The following is a 15,492-nucleotide window of genomic DNA, read 5'->3' as shown; positions in this document are numbered from 1 at the left end:
TTGATGATTCATTCCCCCGTGGGGAGGTGAAGTTTAGCCATTGTTTCTCTGCTCCTGCTTCTGATAATTAGAGGAATCACTTCCTCATTTTGATTATTTCTCTCTCTCTCTCTTTCTTGCTCTTGCTCTCACTCCCTCTTTTCTTTACCTTTTTTCTTCTTTTATAATAATGAATTCTGAACTCTTGGATGTATTGAACTAGCCTGTCATCTTCTTCATGGACAAAGATTAGGAGAAATAAATTTAAGAGGGAGAAAGAGAGACAGAATCTCTTCAAGTTATTACTTCATGTTATTGAACCAGCTGTATGGCATGTAAGTATAAAGTAATTGTTCATTAACAATATAGTAACTCAAGCTAATGAGACAGCACTGTCCAGTTCCAAGTGGTAACTTTGGAAAACTTCCCACTGATTCTATGGAATTTTTTTTTGAAATTCTCATCAGTCTCCCTCTTATTATTTTCATTGTTGAATATTATGTTTTCTTTAAAGGAAAAGTTTCATTTTTGTGAACATGCAATTTATTAAGAGCCTAGCCTCTTAATAAACTGATTAAGTCTTTCTTTTTAATAAAAACAAGTTCGTTTTTTAATATTAAAATTCAGATCTATGAGAAAAGAATATAATGAATTGAAAAAACTGCTCAGATTTGTGGAGAGATGCAAAAATTTTTTCCAAGTGGCGTACAACATTACACAAATTGTAATCTTCCCAACATGACTGACTGAATAAAACAACAGTCCTCTGTAAATTTTATACATTTGCCAAAATTATATAATAGTATTTTGCCCTCCTGTCTTTGTGTGTGTGTGTGTGTGTGTGTGTGTGTGTCTGTCTGTCTGTCTGTCTGTCTGTCTGTCTCTGTCTGTCTGGAAAATACAGCTCCTCACTTTCATTTTCCTTTTAAGCAATCAGATAATACAGTTATACTTTAGGAATTGCTATCCCAATTAATATTAACTGAGTAGATATACAAGTACACCAGCCCATTTCACACTGTTTTGATGGCATGGATTTTCTTTGAACTGCAAAGTGCTGTTCACAATTAGACAACAACTATGGGATGTGGTGATGCAAATATTAGCACTAATTTACTACCATGAACAGGTGACTAGACTTCAGGCACTTCAGCTTTCTCATCTGTTGAAAATAATGTGAGCTTGACATATTAAGAGTGTTACATATTATTAAATCATATATGAAACAATACCTGGCATGGATGCAGTTAACAAATCTGTAAAACCTGTTGCTTTTATGACCACTGCTATTGTTGCCACCAAGCTTCTCTCTTGGAGTACTAGCACTTGGAAGACAAAGTACCATGTCATAGACATGTTTGCTACCTAACATTCAGAATTATGTCTGTTCCATGATGAGACTTAGCAATTGTGTATTGAACTAACTGCACGTATCTTTCTGAATAGTCCTAAAGTTTAAAAATTGAGAATAAAAAGCTAAAGATTTTTAATGGCTCTATTGGAAAACTTAGGCCAGGGGCAAGTGTAATTTTATTTATAACATACTTTATGTTCACTGGCAACTGAACCATATAGATCATCATTTATTATAAAGTAGCTGATTTATTCAGCTTTTTCTTTTTATCCTCTGGTGTTTTAAAAAGTTTGTTCACTATTAATACAAAATTATTTTATTATAAGTAATCACAAACAACCTTTTATTGGGTGACTTTAGGTAGTTTAGATAATATAGCAGAAGTCATAGGCTAACTCCAGATGGGAAGGTAGTAGGTGGAGAACTTTGGATAGAAAGAACATTGAGCCACTACTTCTATAATTCTTGGTAAGCTCAGGGGTGTGGCCTCCATGAGGGTTGGCAGAGCACTGAAGCAAAATCACACTTCCCCAAACACACTCACTGCGTTGAAATCTGCTCAACCTTTCCCAGATACAAACCTAATGCCAAGCCCTCACAAAAGAACCATATAAATTACTCTCAGATATACTATGGACTTAAAAGGCAATTTGTTACACAAATAAATTTTAAACAGTTCACTTTGTCATTGTAATTATTACATATTTTTCTTTGCTCTATCTTCAGGCTACATTTTTCAGGAATCAGATGACTTTGAAAAGAAAATAATTCACTGATGAGATGGACTTAGGCATAGTAGATTATTAAACAAGTTGACCTTTGTGAATCCAAATTGTTACACCTGCATAAATTTAAAGGTAGAAAGATGGGTTGTTCTTTCAAGTAATATCTTACTAGAAAAGTTGAGGAGGTTGCAACCACCCCTTGCAACCAGTAGTCAAGTCTGCTGAATCTTGGTGAATGGCTAGTCCACCGAAAAGGAAACGGCTTAGGGAATGAGTTCATTATCCCTGAAGGAATGATGGTCCTTAGGGAGCCCTTCCAATATGCCCAACAATTAAAATGCAGTATACAAGAATGCCTTTCATTCTTCACTCTTGGACTCTGCTGATGAGTGATTCTCATCTTACCTCTAGAGCACCTGTTTACATAGCACTTAGCTCTAGGTACCCTCTTTGAGAAAATGTTGCTTTGTCACAGCACCTAGAGAAGAAGTTAGATAACCACACTTAGGAGAATTACAAACAAGGAACAGAAACTTTAGACTTTTTTTTAATCTTAGGTTGGAATCCCATGACCCATGATTTTGCAAGTACCGAAGGAAATTCAGCTCAGGCAATGAAGGTCTTATGATACATTGCCTTGTAATTTCTTAATAGCTAAACCCTAAGTTGATACCGGAAAATAAGAATAACAATAAAGTGGCCATGGGGAAATATGCGATCTAGGCCACTGACAATTCATCATCCGTATTTCTCACCCCATTGTCTGGGACCACCCTCCTGGGCAACACCTCATTCTTGGTTTCTGGCTATCTGCCCTTTAGTCTGTGTCCTATTGGAGACAAGGACTGAATCTTCCCTGTTACCCCAATTCATAACACAGAAATTGGCCCAGGTGAGAATCATAGTGTTTTGTTAAAGTAATAAATTAAATGATATATAAATCTCAGTCTTTTTAAAAGGTTTATTTATGAATAATAATACACTTTGCAATCTGGCAAGCTTATGTAGTAAGCAAAGATACTTAAAGTGTCAAGCTCTTTCCTTTCTCTTGATCACTTAGATATTTCTCTAGAATATCACTCATTCATCCGTGGATTGTCATAGAATCTTAAGTGTTATAAATGAGGAAAGAATGGAGTGATGAGCCCTGTAAAACTCAGGGTGGCCTGAAACCAAAATCCTACTGGTCTCAGTCTTCTGAATAGCTATAATTACAGAAGAGAGACATCAGCATCTGGCTTCTTTTATATCTTTTTTAGATTAATTCAAAACAAAATGGGTAACTTTGTTGTATTATAGAAGGTTCAGGCTGCTTTACCTAAAAGATAACAGCTCATTGAATTTTTTTTAATTCAGTTCATATGAATGAAATTATATATGTTAAGTAATTTTTGTACATTTTTATTATAAAAATGCTGTACAGAGGGTTTACAGTTACATGAGCAAGGTAATGACCAACCCAAATGCCCCTCAGTAGATGTTCTATGCCCCCATCAGAAAGAATGGCATTGTCCCATCTGTTAGGAAATGGAAAGTCTTGGAAAAAATTATATTAAGTGAAGTCAGCCAGGCCCAAAGAAACATAGATCCCACGGTTTCCCTTATTTGCAATAACTAGTATATGTCTGGGACAAGCAGAAAAGGTCAAAAGCTATGGACATATGACCAGATAAGATGATGTTAAGTGAAATGAACCCCAAGATAGGGACACAGTGTTTTTTTTTCTTTCTTGCTATTGTTCCTACTGTATTTATAAGGTACCATGTGATTTTTTGTTTCTTTGTATGTTCCTCCCCCATGGTATAATCCCTATTTTCACTGTATTTGTTTCTGGTACCATGCATCTTGTAAATACAATTCTCTAGCTTAGGGAGGGGAAGGGAAACAACAAAATGCTTAAATAGGGATACAGGTTGACCAATTGTAACAATGAGATGTACAAGCCACTATGTTGAAAAACAAACTTTACAATTTAGCCGGGGAGGGGGGAGAAGGGAGCGCGGAGTGTAGTTGTGGAGGTGGGAAGGAAGGGATGGTAGGGGAAAAACAAAGGAGGAGGTAACAATGCTTGATAAGAAATGTACTCATTACCTTGCTCATGTAACTGTAACCCCTCTGTACAGAATTTTTACAATAAAATGTATTTAAAAATAAGTCATTTTACTATTTTTATTTTCAAATAATGGAATCTGAAACTAGAAGAAACTAGAGAATTGATAGAAAACTCACTAAAATCTGAAGACTAAGTAGTTGGGTTCATTACTTTTAAAGGAAATAATGTTCTTTTATAGAAACAAAAACTGATAGAGAGAATGTGATGGTATAAGGAAAACACTGTTAACAATAGCAATGAAATAGATGAAACATTACAGGAAGAGACACTGAGAATTGTGTAAACATTGCATGAATAAAACATTAAAATATTACTAAGGAATGTAAATTCTCTAAAATAATCAGAAAGATCTGTCCTCATTAAATCATACTCTTTTTGCACCATCAAAATATGCATAGGTACTAGCGAATCAGCAATAAGAATGTTAAGATTAATGCCAGACAACAGTAGCTCTTGCCTGCTGAGATCCAAAGCATAGAAGTGTGAAGTCAGCACAGATAGAAATGTCCACAAGAATCCATCTTCAAAATAACCAGAAAATGCCAGCAGTGTGGTTGAAGTAGTAGAGTATCAGTGGACCAAGCAAAGCTAAGCAAAAAAATAACAACAACAAAAAGAGATAGTATTTCTGTCTCAACGGTATCAAGAGTTTAACGCCTCCAAAACCAAACAAGTACTCTTCCACCAAATGCCAATTTATTCCAGTGTGATTCACATAGCTGAAACTGGCACCACCATTTATACAGGACAGGACTGTAGAATCCCCATTGAATCCTATAGAATCCTCTTTTCTTTACCATGCAAATCAAAGCAACCAGCAAGCCCTACTGAAATTCTCTCCTAAGCATTCCTGTAACATGTTCTTCTCCATCTCCACTAACCACTCTAAACTTCAACTATCATTATATCTCTGGTTCACAATGATAAGGTTCCCCAAACTGTTTGCTCCATTTGTAATCAGATGAGCCATGGGACAAATTGTGATCCTTTCTGAAAGAAAACTTTTCAATGACTCAGTAACATCAAGATCTAAATTCAAACATTAGTTCATTGGGAAAGATATTTTTTAATAATAACAGGTTCTCTTAGTATTCTATTCTACCCTTCCTTGTTCCTGAACACAGATAATATTTGGTTATATGTTAATTAGTTTCTGACATTTTATTTGTAGTGTTTAACCTAATATAGTAGGTGTTCCATAGATAATTGTTAAATTCAATATAGTCCTTAGACTTGAATCAGATGGGCCTTTGTCATTGACCTCCTTGTAAAGATTGAATTACAACAAGCACACACACACACACACAAACACACACACACTATAAAATAAAGAACAATAGGCATCTTCACCTACTTGGCTACATAACCACAACACAGTGTTACCTATAATTTTACCAATATTACCAATATTACCAATTTTACCAATTTTACCAATATTTTACCAATATAACCCCAATTTCTATTGTCAAAATCTGTGCCACTCAGAATCCAGGGCCATGTTTCTTCTAATTCTTGTCCTATTTTTTTTGATTGGTCATGGTCATGGGCCTTGAATTTAGGACTTGGGCACTGTGACTGAGCTGTGGTAGAGCTCAAGGTTAGAGTTCTACCACTTTAAGCCACAGTTCCACTCCCAATTTTCTGGTGGTTAATTGAAGATAAGAGTTTTGTGGCTGGATTTGAACTAAGATCTTCAGATCTCAGCTTCTTGAGAAGGTAGGATAGGCATGAGACATCAGCATCCAGCTCCCTGCCTTAAATTTTGAAGTATAATAAACAAAATAGTTGAGTATTACATTGATATTCACATTGGAAAGAACTCTATATCAACTGAGTTGAAAGTTGAAAATACCCTATCAGGTAAGAGAAAAGACAAATCTCTTCTGTGTAAGTCATTTAACATTTAGTGAAACTCTCATTCTGAGCAACTATAAATACAAGAGGTTCATTAAAAATAAGTGTAATTTTTCAGAAGTATCCAGCAGTTTTCTTCTACTCGTGGTTCAATCCATAGCTGCAGAGAGAGTTAAAAACCAAGTAGGAGAGAGTTACAAACCAAATAGGAGAATTTTTCATGTGTCCAAATGGGAAGGAGAAGATGAGAAGATAGCGGCTATATGTGGCTAAAATATTTTAGGGAAATTTTGAAATGTACATAAAAATTTAACGTTTCACACCCTAGAGAATCCATATAACTCATCCTATTCTGTTTATATACTTCAGCACTACAGTGATCTTTGGCAAGTTTCTTTACCTCACCATGGCTCAATTTTCTCCTTTGTAAAATGGTAAGGATGCTGATACCTGTTTCATACATGGTGAAGTTGGGGGTGGGGGGAAGAATACTTCCTTTACAATACATATCACAGTGGCTGACAGTAGTAATATTTGACAGCTTAAGAAATAGCCATCTTCTTTGTCCTTCTCCTCTTCCTTCTCTTCATTACCAGTATTAGCCCAACTCTTTCTTTCTATCTTTGTATCTTTAACTAATGGAAACAGGAGCCAGGCGCCAGCACTTCATGCCTATAATCCTAGCTACACAAGACACTGAAGGCTGAGGACCAAACTTTAAAGCCAGCCCAGGCAGGAAAATTCATGAAACTCTTATTTCCAATTATATATCAAAAAGCCAGAAGTAGTGCGGAGGCCCAAGTGATAGAGAAAAAAAAAGCTAAGAAACAGTGTCCAAGCTTGGAATTCAACCCCCAGTACCAGCACAAGAATAAAAATACATAAGTAAGGAAAGTCTGGCATTAGAAGTTAGGGAAAAAATGAGATATAACATATATGCTAATAGAAAATGATGCTTAATCTACACTATTTAAATAAAAATAATTGCAGGGAAAAAAATCTATGATATTACACCATGTTTGTTATGATTATATATGTGTGAATATCACATACTTAGATATAATTAAAATAAAATTGCATACAAATTGGTTTTACTTTTTGAAAACAGTCCCACGGGCACAGCAGGTATTAGAAAAACTTGACAGAGACAGGCGCCAGTGGCTCACGCTTGTAACCCTAGCTACTCAGGAGACTGAGATCTGAGGGTCTCGGTTCAAAGCCAGCCCGGGCAAGAACATCCGTGAAACTCTTATTTCCAATACACCATCAGAAAACCAGAAGTGGTGTTGTAGCTCAGGTGGTAGCTCAGCGCTAGCCTTGAGCTGAAGAGCTGAGGGAAAGCGCCCAGGCCCAGAGTTCAAGCCTCATGACTGACAAAAAAAAAAAAAAAAAAAAGATTTGACAAAGGTGATTACATCAAAATAAAATGTTTTATTTTCTGTTCGTGTTTTTTTTCCACAGCAAAGGACATATTTACTGGATTACTAAGACAGCCAACAGACTGAAAGAAGATCTTTACCAGAAATACATATGACAAAGGCCAAATATGTAAAATATACAAGGAGCTGAAGAAACTAATACCTCCTAAAACTAATAAACCAATCACTAAATGGGCAAAGGAACTAAGAAGAGACTCTCAGAAGAGGTAGGAGTAGCAAAGAAACATATAAGGATATGATCATATAAAATAATATTTGTTGAAATGAACTCCAGGAAACGGCAATAAGAGAGTTTTTTTTCTTTCTTTGAGTATTTTTGTTTTCTTTTATTTTTGTCTTGTTTATCTGTCTTTTCGGTGAGGAAGGAGGAGTGCGAGCACAGAAATGGAGGAACAAAAGGTGAACAAATGCAGCAGCGGTACCCACTAGATACTGTGTTGAAAATGAATGATACAACTTGTGGGTGGAGACAGGAAGAAAATCTGGAATGGATACTGACACTGTCGAAAATAAGTGCACTCTTTACTTGACTTGAATAACCGCTCTGTACATCATCTTTACAATAACAATTCAACAATTTAAACTGTTTTATGTGGCTATATGTGGGATATTTGAATGTAGGATATTTGTTGATTCTGTTGAAGTTCTTCTTTCTCATTTTCAGATTTTGAAGTTATTAACGTTCACACATTCCAGAACCTGGGGGTTTTTTGTTGTTGTTTTTGTTTTTTGTTTTGTTTTGTTTTATGTTGGTTGGTTAGTTGCTTGGTTTTTAGCACCTCACTATCTTCCTTGAAACTATATGACTACTCCTGGTCACTGAACTGCAAATAGACATAACATGTATCATTTGTCCAGCAATAGAGTTTAGAGGGGGTTCCACAGCTCCATACTCTACTGCTCTATCATTTTGTGCTCGGCAACTTTGAGAACTGTATGATGCTACTGGTGTAGCTATCAAAAGATCAGCACAATCCCTTAAAACAATTCTAGAAATGCTTTTCTTGTAGACTCTATTCCTTAGGGTTCTGTTAAGGAGATAACAAAGTGAAATGCACCAATGAAATTTTCTAGTAAGAAATAATGAAGGATTATTATTTTCCTTTCATATTCCCACACATGGAACTTTATCATTTAACTTTCTCTATGATTGAAATCTTTGAAGAACATTTTGGCATCTTTGGACATTGATTAAAGAAAAGAAAAAAATGAAAGAAAATAAAAGAAAACTGAATAACTTCAGAGCAATTTCAGGAACCAAGTGCATTGTTTAGATTTTGCTTGATTTTTTTTCTAAATTGCAAATCTAAATATGCAGCATGTATCTAATAAGCAAGTTTCAAATATCTGTTTGTACCAACAGCTTGGAAAATAGAGACAGATCATACTTGGACTCAGACTTTGCCTTGGAATGGGACACCTGCAAACAACTCTGAAAGAGACAATATGGAATGAGGTAGGAATCCTTGTAATATAGGAAGCTATCTAAAAAAGGGCTTTGACTTCTCTAAGGGAGTTCTAATCATAAATTTAGTTTTGAAACTTATCAACACCCTAAATAAATGTGCTTAAAATAAATTATACCTCTTTCTCCCTTACTATTCAATAGAATGAGTATTTTTAAACTGTGTTTACCTGTATTTTCTCACAAAGATATATTTCTATTTAATCTGGCTCTATCTATTGTTACATGTAAGTATTTGTACTGCTGCTTGAATCATTTGATTAACTCTCATTAGGAATTGGTAAATAGTGGTTTAGTATTTTAAACACATGAAAGTCAGTCCAAAATCAGATTTATGTCAGTCTGGTAATTTAATTGAAAAGCCATGGCTACATCTCAGAGAGCTAGAGGTGTGATCGGATTGCATATTGAGCAGTAAACTATGGAATGCTGCTTACATAGCACGTTTTCCTCTTACCATGTTTCACCAGTGTAGGTATAGGTAGAAAACCTGCAGATAAAATTGCACAACAAAATCAGATGTAAATTACATGAAATAAGATATTTAACACACATTTTCCCCAGTCAATCTTTCAATAGAATCTTCACTATCATGTAAACTCGTAGTTAACTATTCTCCAGCAATGCTAAAAAAAAAAAATTAGTTTTGAGTTTTCAGCAGCCAGAAGCTAACATTTCCTATGTAAATTTCATATGTAATTTTAATATCATATTATCTTTACCATGCAAGTAACCTTGTATCCTCATTGTTGGACAACTATACTTTCTGTACGTCTTAAGCCCATGTATGTGATTAACACACATTTTATTCATCAGCTGTATTGTTCAGTGGTAACTCTTTTTTGCTGCCTAAGATAATACAAATATTTTCTTAGAAAAAAACATAAATACAAATAATACTACCAGAAATCATCATATATGTCAACGTTTTCAACCTCAATTCAAGGACTATTATGTCAGAATTTTTCCTTCTTGGGACTGATGTTACAACATCACTTATTAGATCTTTCTCCATTCCCTTTCTTAATCTCCCAGGATTTCTATCAGAAAACATAAATTCTTTTGACTGTAATTTACAATATTTTGCATTTTATGTCTCAAAAATAGTCTCCTATGTTTATCTTTGCCCCCTCCAATAATGAATCATTTTGGAAAATATTTTATATTATTACCATTCAAGGAAAAAAATAGAAAGTGAATAGAGTGAAACTCATCCAGAAATTATTGGTAAGTATGAAACACTGGAATCAAACTAAACTTACCTAACAAAATCGATCAAGAAAGAATGCTATGCAACCATTAAACATATTTCTGAAGAAGAAAAAATGACATAAGATCTACTCATTATGTGTTATTAAATAGAAAAAAAAATAAATCATATTGAGTATTTTTATATCTACTGTGATCTTAAGTTTATGAAAAGAAAACAAAAGTATATGAGAAAATATTAACACTTGTAATTTCTGGAAAATAAGGAGTGAAGTCTTTATTTTTTTTACTTGTCTCTTATTTTCTTACTTTCCTTATTTGACAGATAATATAAACTCTGACAGAGCGTTTTACATCTTTTTTGTATATATTTGTACTGTAAAAATACTGTACAGAGGGGTTACAGTTACATGAGTAGAGTAATGAGTACATTTCCTATCGAGCATTGTTACCTCCTCCTTTGTTTTTCTCCTACCATCCCTTCCCTCCCTACCTCCCCAACTTCTCCCTCCCTACTAGCACCCCCCAAGTTGTAAAGTTCATTTTCAACATAATATCTTGTACATCTCCTTGTTACAATGGGTCATCCTGTAAACTTATTTCAGCATTTTGTTATTTCCCTTCCCCTCCCAAATTAGAAAAATGTATATACAAGATTCAGGGCACGGGAATCAAATACAGTGAAAACAGGGAGTTATACCATGGGGAAAGAACATCCAAAAGAAACCAAAAAATCACATGATACATTGTAAATACATTAGAAACAACAGTAAGAAAGATAAAACCTCTTGTGTCCCTATATTTCACTTAGTACCATCTTTTTTTTTCTTTTTAATGTATTTTATGTGAAAATACTGTATAGAGGGGTTACAATCACATAAGTAAGGTAATGAGTACATTTCTTTTTTTGGGGGGGGGGGTCCGGTCGTGGGGCCTGAACTCTGGGCCTGGGCGCTGTCCCTCAGCTCTTCAGCTCAAGGCTAGCACTCTACCACTTGAGCCACAGCACCACTTCCGGCTTTTTTCTTATGTGGTGCTGAGGAATCGAACCCAGGGCCTTGAGCATGCAAGGCAATTGCTCTACCACTGAGCCACCTTCCCAGCCCCATGAGTACATTTCTTATCAAGCATTGTTGCCTCCTCCTTTATTTTTCGCCTACCATCCCTTCCCTCCCATCAGCATCGTCTTATATAGTCATATGTACATAGCTTTTGAGCTTCTCTGCTTATCCTAGATATATACTCATTATTGTAAACAAGTTTTATATCTTTCACTGGTATTTGCTCAGTCTAACCAGTAAGTGCCATCATTTCTTAAGTAGAATGATGCAACTCATTCCATAAGATTCAACCACAATTTAATTCAGAAATGGAAATTATCTTGAAATACTCAGACTCACCCAGGGTCAAAACCCTGACGCTGACACTAAAATGTGTCTATCCCACAACAAGGTCGTCAGTGCTGACACTTCAGCTGCAGTGGCTCTGTCAGTTCCTGTTGGTGTAGATCCTCTTTGGGTTTGCTGTTCTACTCAAAGTTAACTATAGAAAAAAAAAACCCTTAGGAATTCTAACCCTTTTAATAACACTTTAATTTTGTGAGTTGATTTATTTCAAATACAAGAAAGCATCATTTTGCTACTCCCTAGTCCGTTATTTTTGTACAATAAAAGAAATTTTAACATGAAAGGCAAAGGCCATGATTTCAAAATAAAATAATCAGCTTCTCAAGCAAAGATAGTGTGTCTGCCATGAATTAAAACATATTTGTAATGATATTACTGAAAATATTATCACCAACCAGTTGGCCTAGGATTTCTGAGATTTTCCTTATATGAAAGGGTAGTTTCTTTGATAAACTAATGATTTATTGAAAAAAATGACTCAAATCACAAAGATATTTTTGTTCACAACAGTTGACATACTCCTAAGAACAATGCAGCAATTAGTTATGTCACACCCTTTAAAACTTTTCTCCTTTCAAGCTAGGTGTGATGGTTCAAGCCTGCAATCCTAACTTCTTGGGAGGCAGACACTGGAGATCCTAGTTCCAGGATATCCATGTGAAAACAAAGTTTTGGAGGATGAAGTTGTTGAGATTCTATGTTGTCAAATAACTGAGAGCAGTACCCCTATCATCTCACGCTACAAGGGGAGCACAAATAAGAGGATCAAAATCCATATCAAGACCTACCATGAAAATAACTGACACAAAGAAGGGATACTGAATTGACTTAGTGATAGAGATCTGCCTAGCAAGTGCAATGCCCTGAGTTCAAACCCCAGTACTGGGGAAAAAAATAATAATGACCTTCTTATTTTCTAGAGGAGTTAAAAAATTAAGGTTCAGAGATACATATTTTACTTATTTCCCATCGTTAATATTAAGTAACCTTTAAAATGGTTGTTGTATAACCCATCTCACCAGAAACTCAGCTTCTTTTTGGAGGCCACAATTATGTTGGTTTTAATGGAATTCTCTACCCTATATGAGCACCAAAGCCATGATAAACCTCTCATGCCACATCTGAGCAAGTTATGGCTTTCTTTTGACAACCTACCCAAATGAAAACAAAGATTCACCTCCTTTTATGTTTGTTTTAATATCATCAAGTCGAAGTTTTAAAGTAACAAAAGTTTTAACAAGAACTAAGGATAGAAACTAAAAGTAAAGCAAAAGTAGAATCCCTGCAGACATTGGGTTTCAGCTAATGGCTTTAGGTAGTACTTAGAGAAGGGCCAACACTCATAATCATGTTTTCTTCATAGTTTCTTAATCCAAATTCAAAGGTAGTGGTTTCTTTTATGAATATTTTATCAGACAAGAATAAATGTAACATTTTATTTGGATTACACCACTTGGAGAAAGGGGGAAAAAAGAAAAGCCAATAAATCTTAAAGAGTTAATTATTTATACAGAAAAAATTTACTTTCTGTGTTGTGACTTGTTTTATTGTACACTGCAGTTCAATTTAGATTAAGAAGAAGAAAGATTATTGTTTCCCAACCGAGATTTATCATAAATAAATACAGCAGAGTTTTTTATATCTGTGCCAAGCCATCTACTCATATTCAGAATAAAGAAAACAAATACATGCCTAAAATTCTTGACAAAACAACTAACTACATGTAGTATCAAAAATTTAATAGTGGAGGCCGGGCGCTGGTGGCTCACGCCTGTAATCCTAGCTACTCAGAAGGCTGAGATCTGAGGATCGCGGTTCAAAGCCAGCCTGGGCAGGAGAGACCGTGAGACTCCTATCTCCAATAAACCACCAGAAAACCGGAAGTGGCGCTGTAGCTCAAGTGGTAGAGCGCTCGCCTTGAGCTGAAGAGCTGAGGGACAGCGCCCAGACCCAGAGTTCAAGCCCCACAACCGACAAAAAAAAAAAAAAAAAAATTTAATAGTGGAGCCAAACAGAATGGCCAGATTAAAGGAGCCGTCAATAGAAGACTTTGGCATAATATTGACCTCACCCTTGCTGGCTCTCCATTAGTATCTATTTTACCCCAAACCTGTGCAAAATACAGTATCATTCTGTGGGGAAGAATTCACTCTTATATAATGTGATACTGGTTGCCAGAAGGGTCCTTTGGTAATCTCAATATGGATCATTAATAATCGTTACTTCTAACACTAAAATGTCTACTATCCTATCCAAAAATGATGAACATGATAGTTGACAGATAGACGATTGGTATATAGACATAAAGATACTAGATATAGAGATACAGGTATTATGTGTACATGTACGTATACATATACATAAACATATATGTATGTATATGAATATATGTGTATATATTTATGTATATATGCATATATATGAATATGGTATAAGAAACCTACCAAATACTGTTGACAAATGAGGGGGGAGATAATAGGTATATGGCCGGAGGGAGTAAATTTGTTCAAAGTACACTATACATATATATATATATATATATATATATATATATATATGGAAATTTCACAAGTAAACCTCGCATAATGCAAATACTGTTAACTCAAAAATAAATAATAAATTAATTTTGAAGGAAAGTTTCCATCCTTGGAGCAAAGTAAGTAAGCACTTGATGAAAACTATTGAATTGGAAGGAAGGGTAGCTGGAGGGATACATGGAGAATTATAAAATTGGACATTACCAAAGCTCATCAAGATAGTAATAAAACCATGCTAAACAGTTATAAAACTATATCCATATTAAGAATGATCCAGATTTGGGAGATTTCTCTATAATAGAAATGAAATTGTTGAATTTAAAATCAAGTCCAACATTCAAAACCATCAGTTTACTCTATTCATCATTCATTTCTTATAACACATCTTATAATAAAATTGACCTACATAAAAAGTCCTCTGTCATCAGCAAACCTCACAGTTCCTTTCAAAATTATAAAATAGTAGTTACCATTAATTAAACCCTAAATAATGACCAGCTTCTGGGCAATGAGTTTCAGGAATATAACCTCATTCTGTGTTCACAAAAAATTTGCTAATTACACTTATTTATTAGCAAAGATCTTCTGAAAATCTTCTAAATGTTTTATGAACTTAGGAATGAATCAGACAAAAATTCTAGTTGTTATAAAGCTTGTAATTTTGTCAGACTGAAGAAAAAAGTAAGCAATAAATATGTTTTTTTAAACAAAAACAATCTCAAGACATTTATTGTCACCTGATGATAACACAAGGTCATCAGAATGCACACACTCCATCTCAACAACAAGGCTATCATCAAATAATATCAAACAATATGAGTGGATGCTTTAAGATTCCCAGCCAAAAACAAAAAAAAAAAAAAACCTGTATAAGGTTCTTAATAGCTTCTCACTTCACTGATCATTTCTAGTTGGAAACACTTTGTAGTAGAGTAATATTATCTCCTTTTAGCATGGCCCGATAGAGTTGTTTTCTTGACTTTGTTTTAGATTTCTTTTGTGTCATCTAACACAAGGCTCAAGAATTCATCAAAACCAAGGATACAACCCTTTATCTGCATATTCATTTGCTCATACAGCCACACCTGAATCTGAGATCTATTTCATAAATATCTGAAGGTGAGGTTGATGGGTGTCACCATCACCTTCTGCATCTTTTGGCCCTGGTCTTAGTAAACCATGGTAGAATCTTACAAAGACCACACCAACCAGCACACTACCCTAGAAGGTAACCACATGATGCTTATTACTATATTATTATTATAACTTTACTTTAAAGATGAAGAAGTTAATGTTCAGATAGTTAAATAACTCTCTGAAGAAATTAGTGGCTGTAAGTGACAGGGTTCAGGAGTCAAATCAAGGACTCTGTAGCTCGATAGCTTGAGTTGCACTCTGAAAACTGAGGCAG

The 15,492-nt window shown here is 34.9% G+C and overlaps 1 pseudogene; it reads right to left on the bottom strand.

The window, feature by feature from the left end:
- Positions 1-14,928: 14,928 nt before the first annotated feature.
- Positions 14,929-15,262, bottom strand: LOC122110858 (annotated as a pseudogene).
- Between the last annotated feature and the right edge of the window lie 230 nt (positions 15,263-15,492).

Source organism: Dipodomys spectabilis, unplaced genomic scaffold (genome assembly GCF_019054845.1).
Source record: "Dipodomys spectabilis isolate Male_0828 unplaced genomic scaffold, ASM1905484v1 ptg000081l, whole genome shotgun sequence".
In the NCBI taxonomy this organism is placed as follows: Eukaryota; Metazoa; Chordata; class Mammalia; order Rodentia; family Heteromyidae; genus Dipodomys; species Dipodomys spectabilis.
Note: the sequence above shows the minus strand (reverse complement) of the source record. Positions and strands in the feature narration are given on the sequence as shown.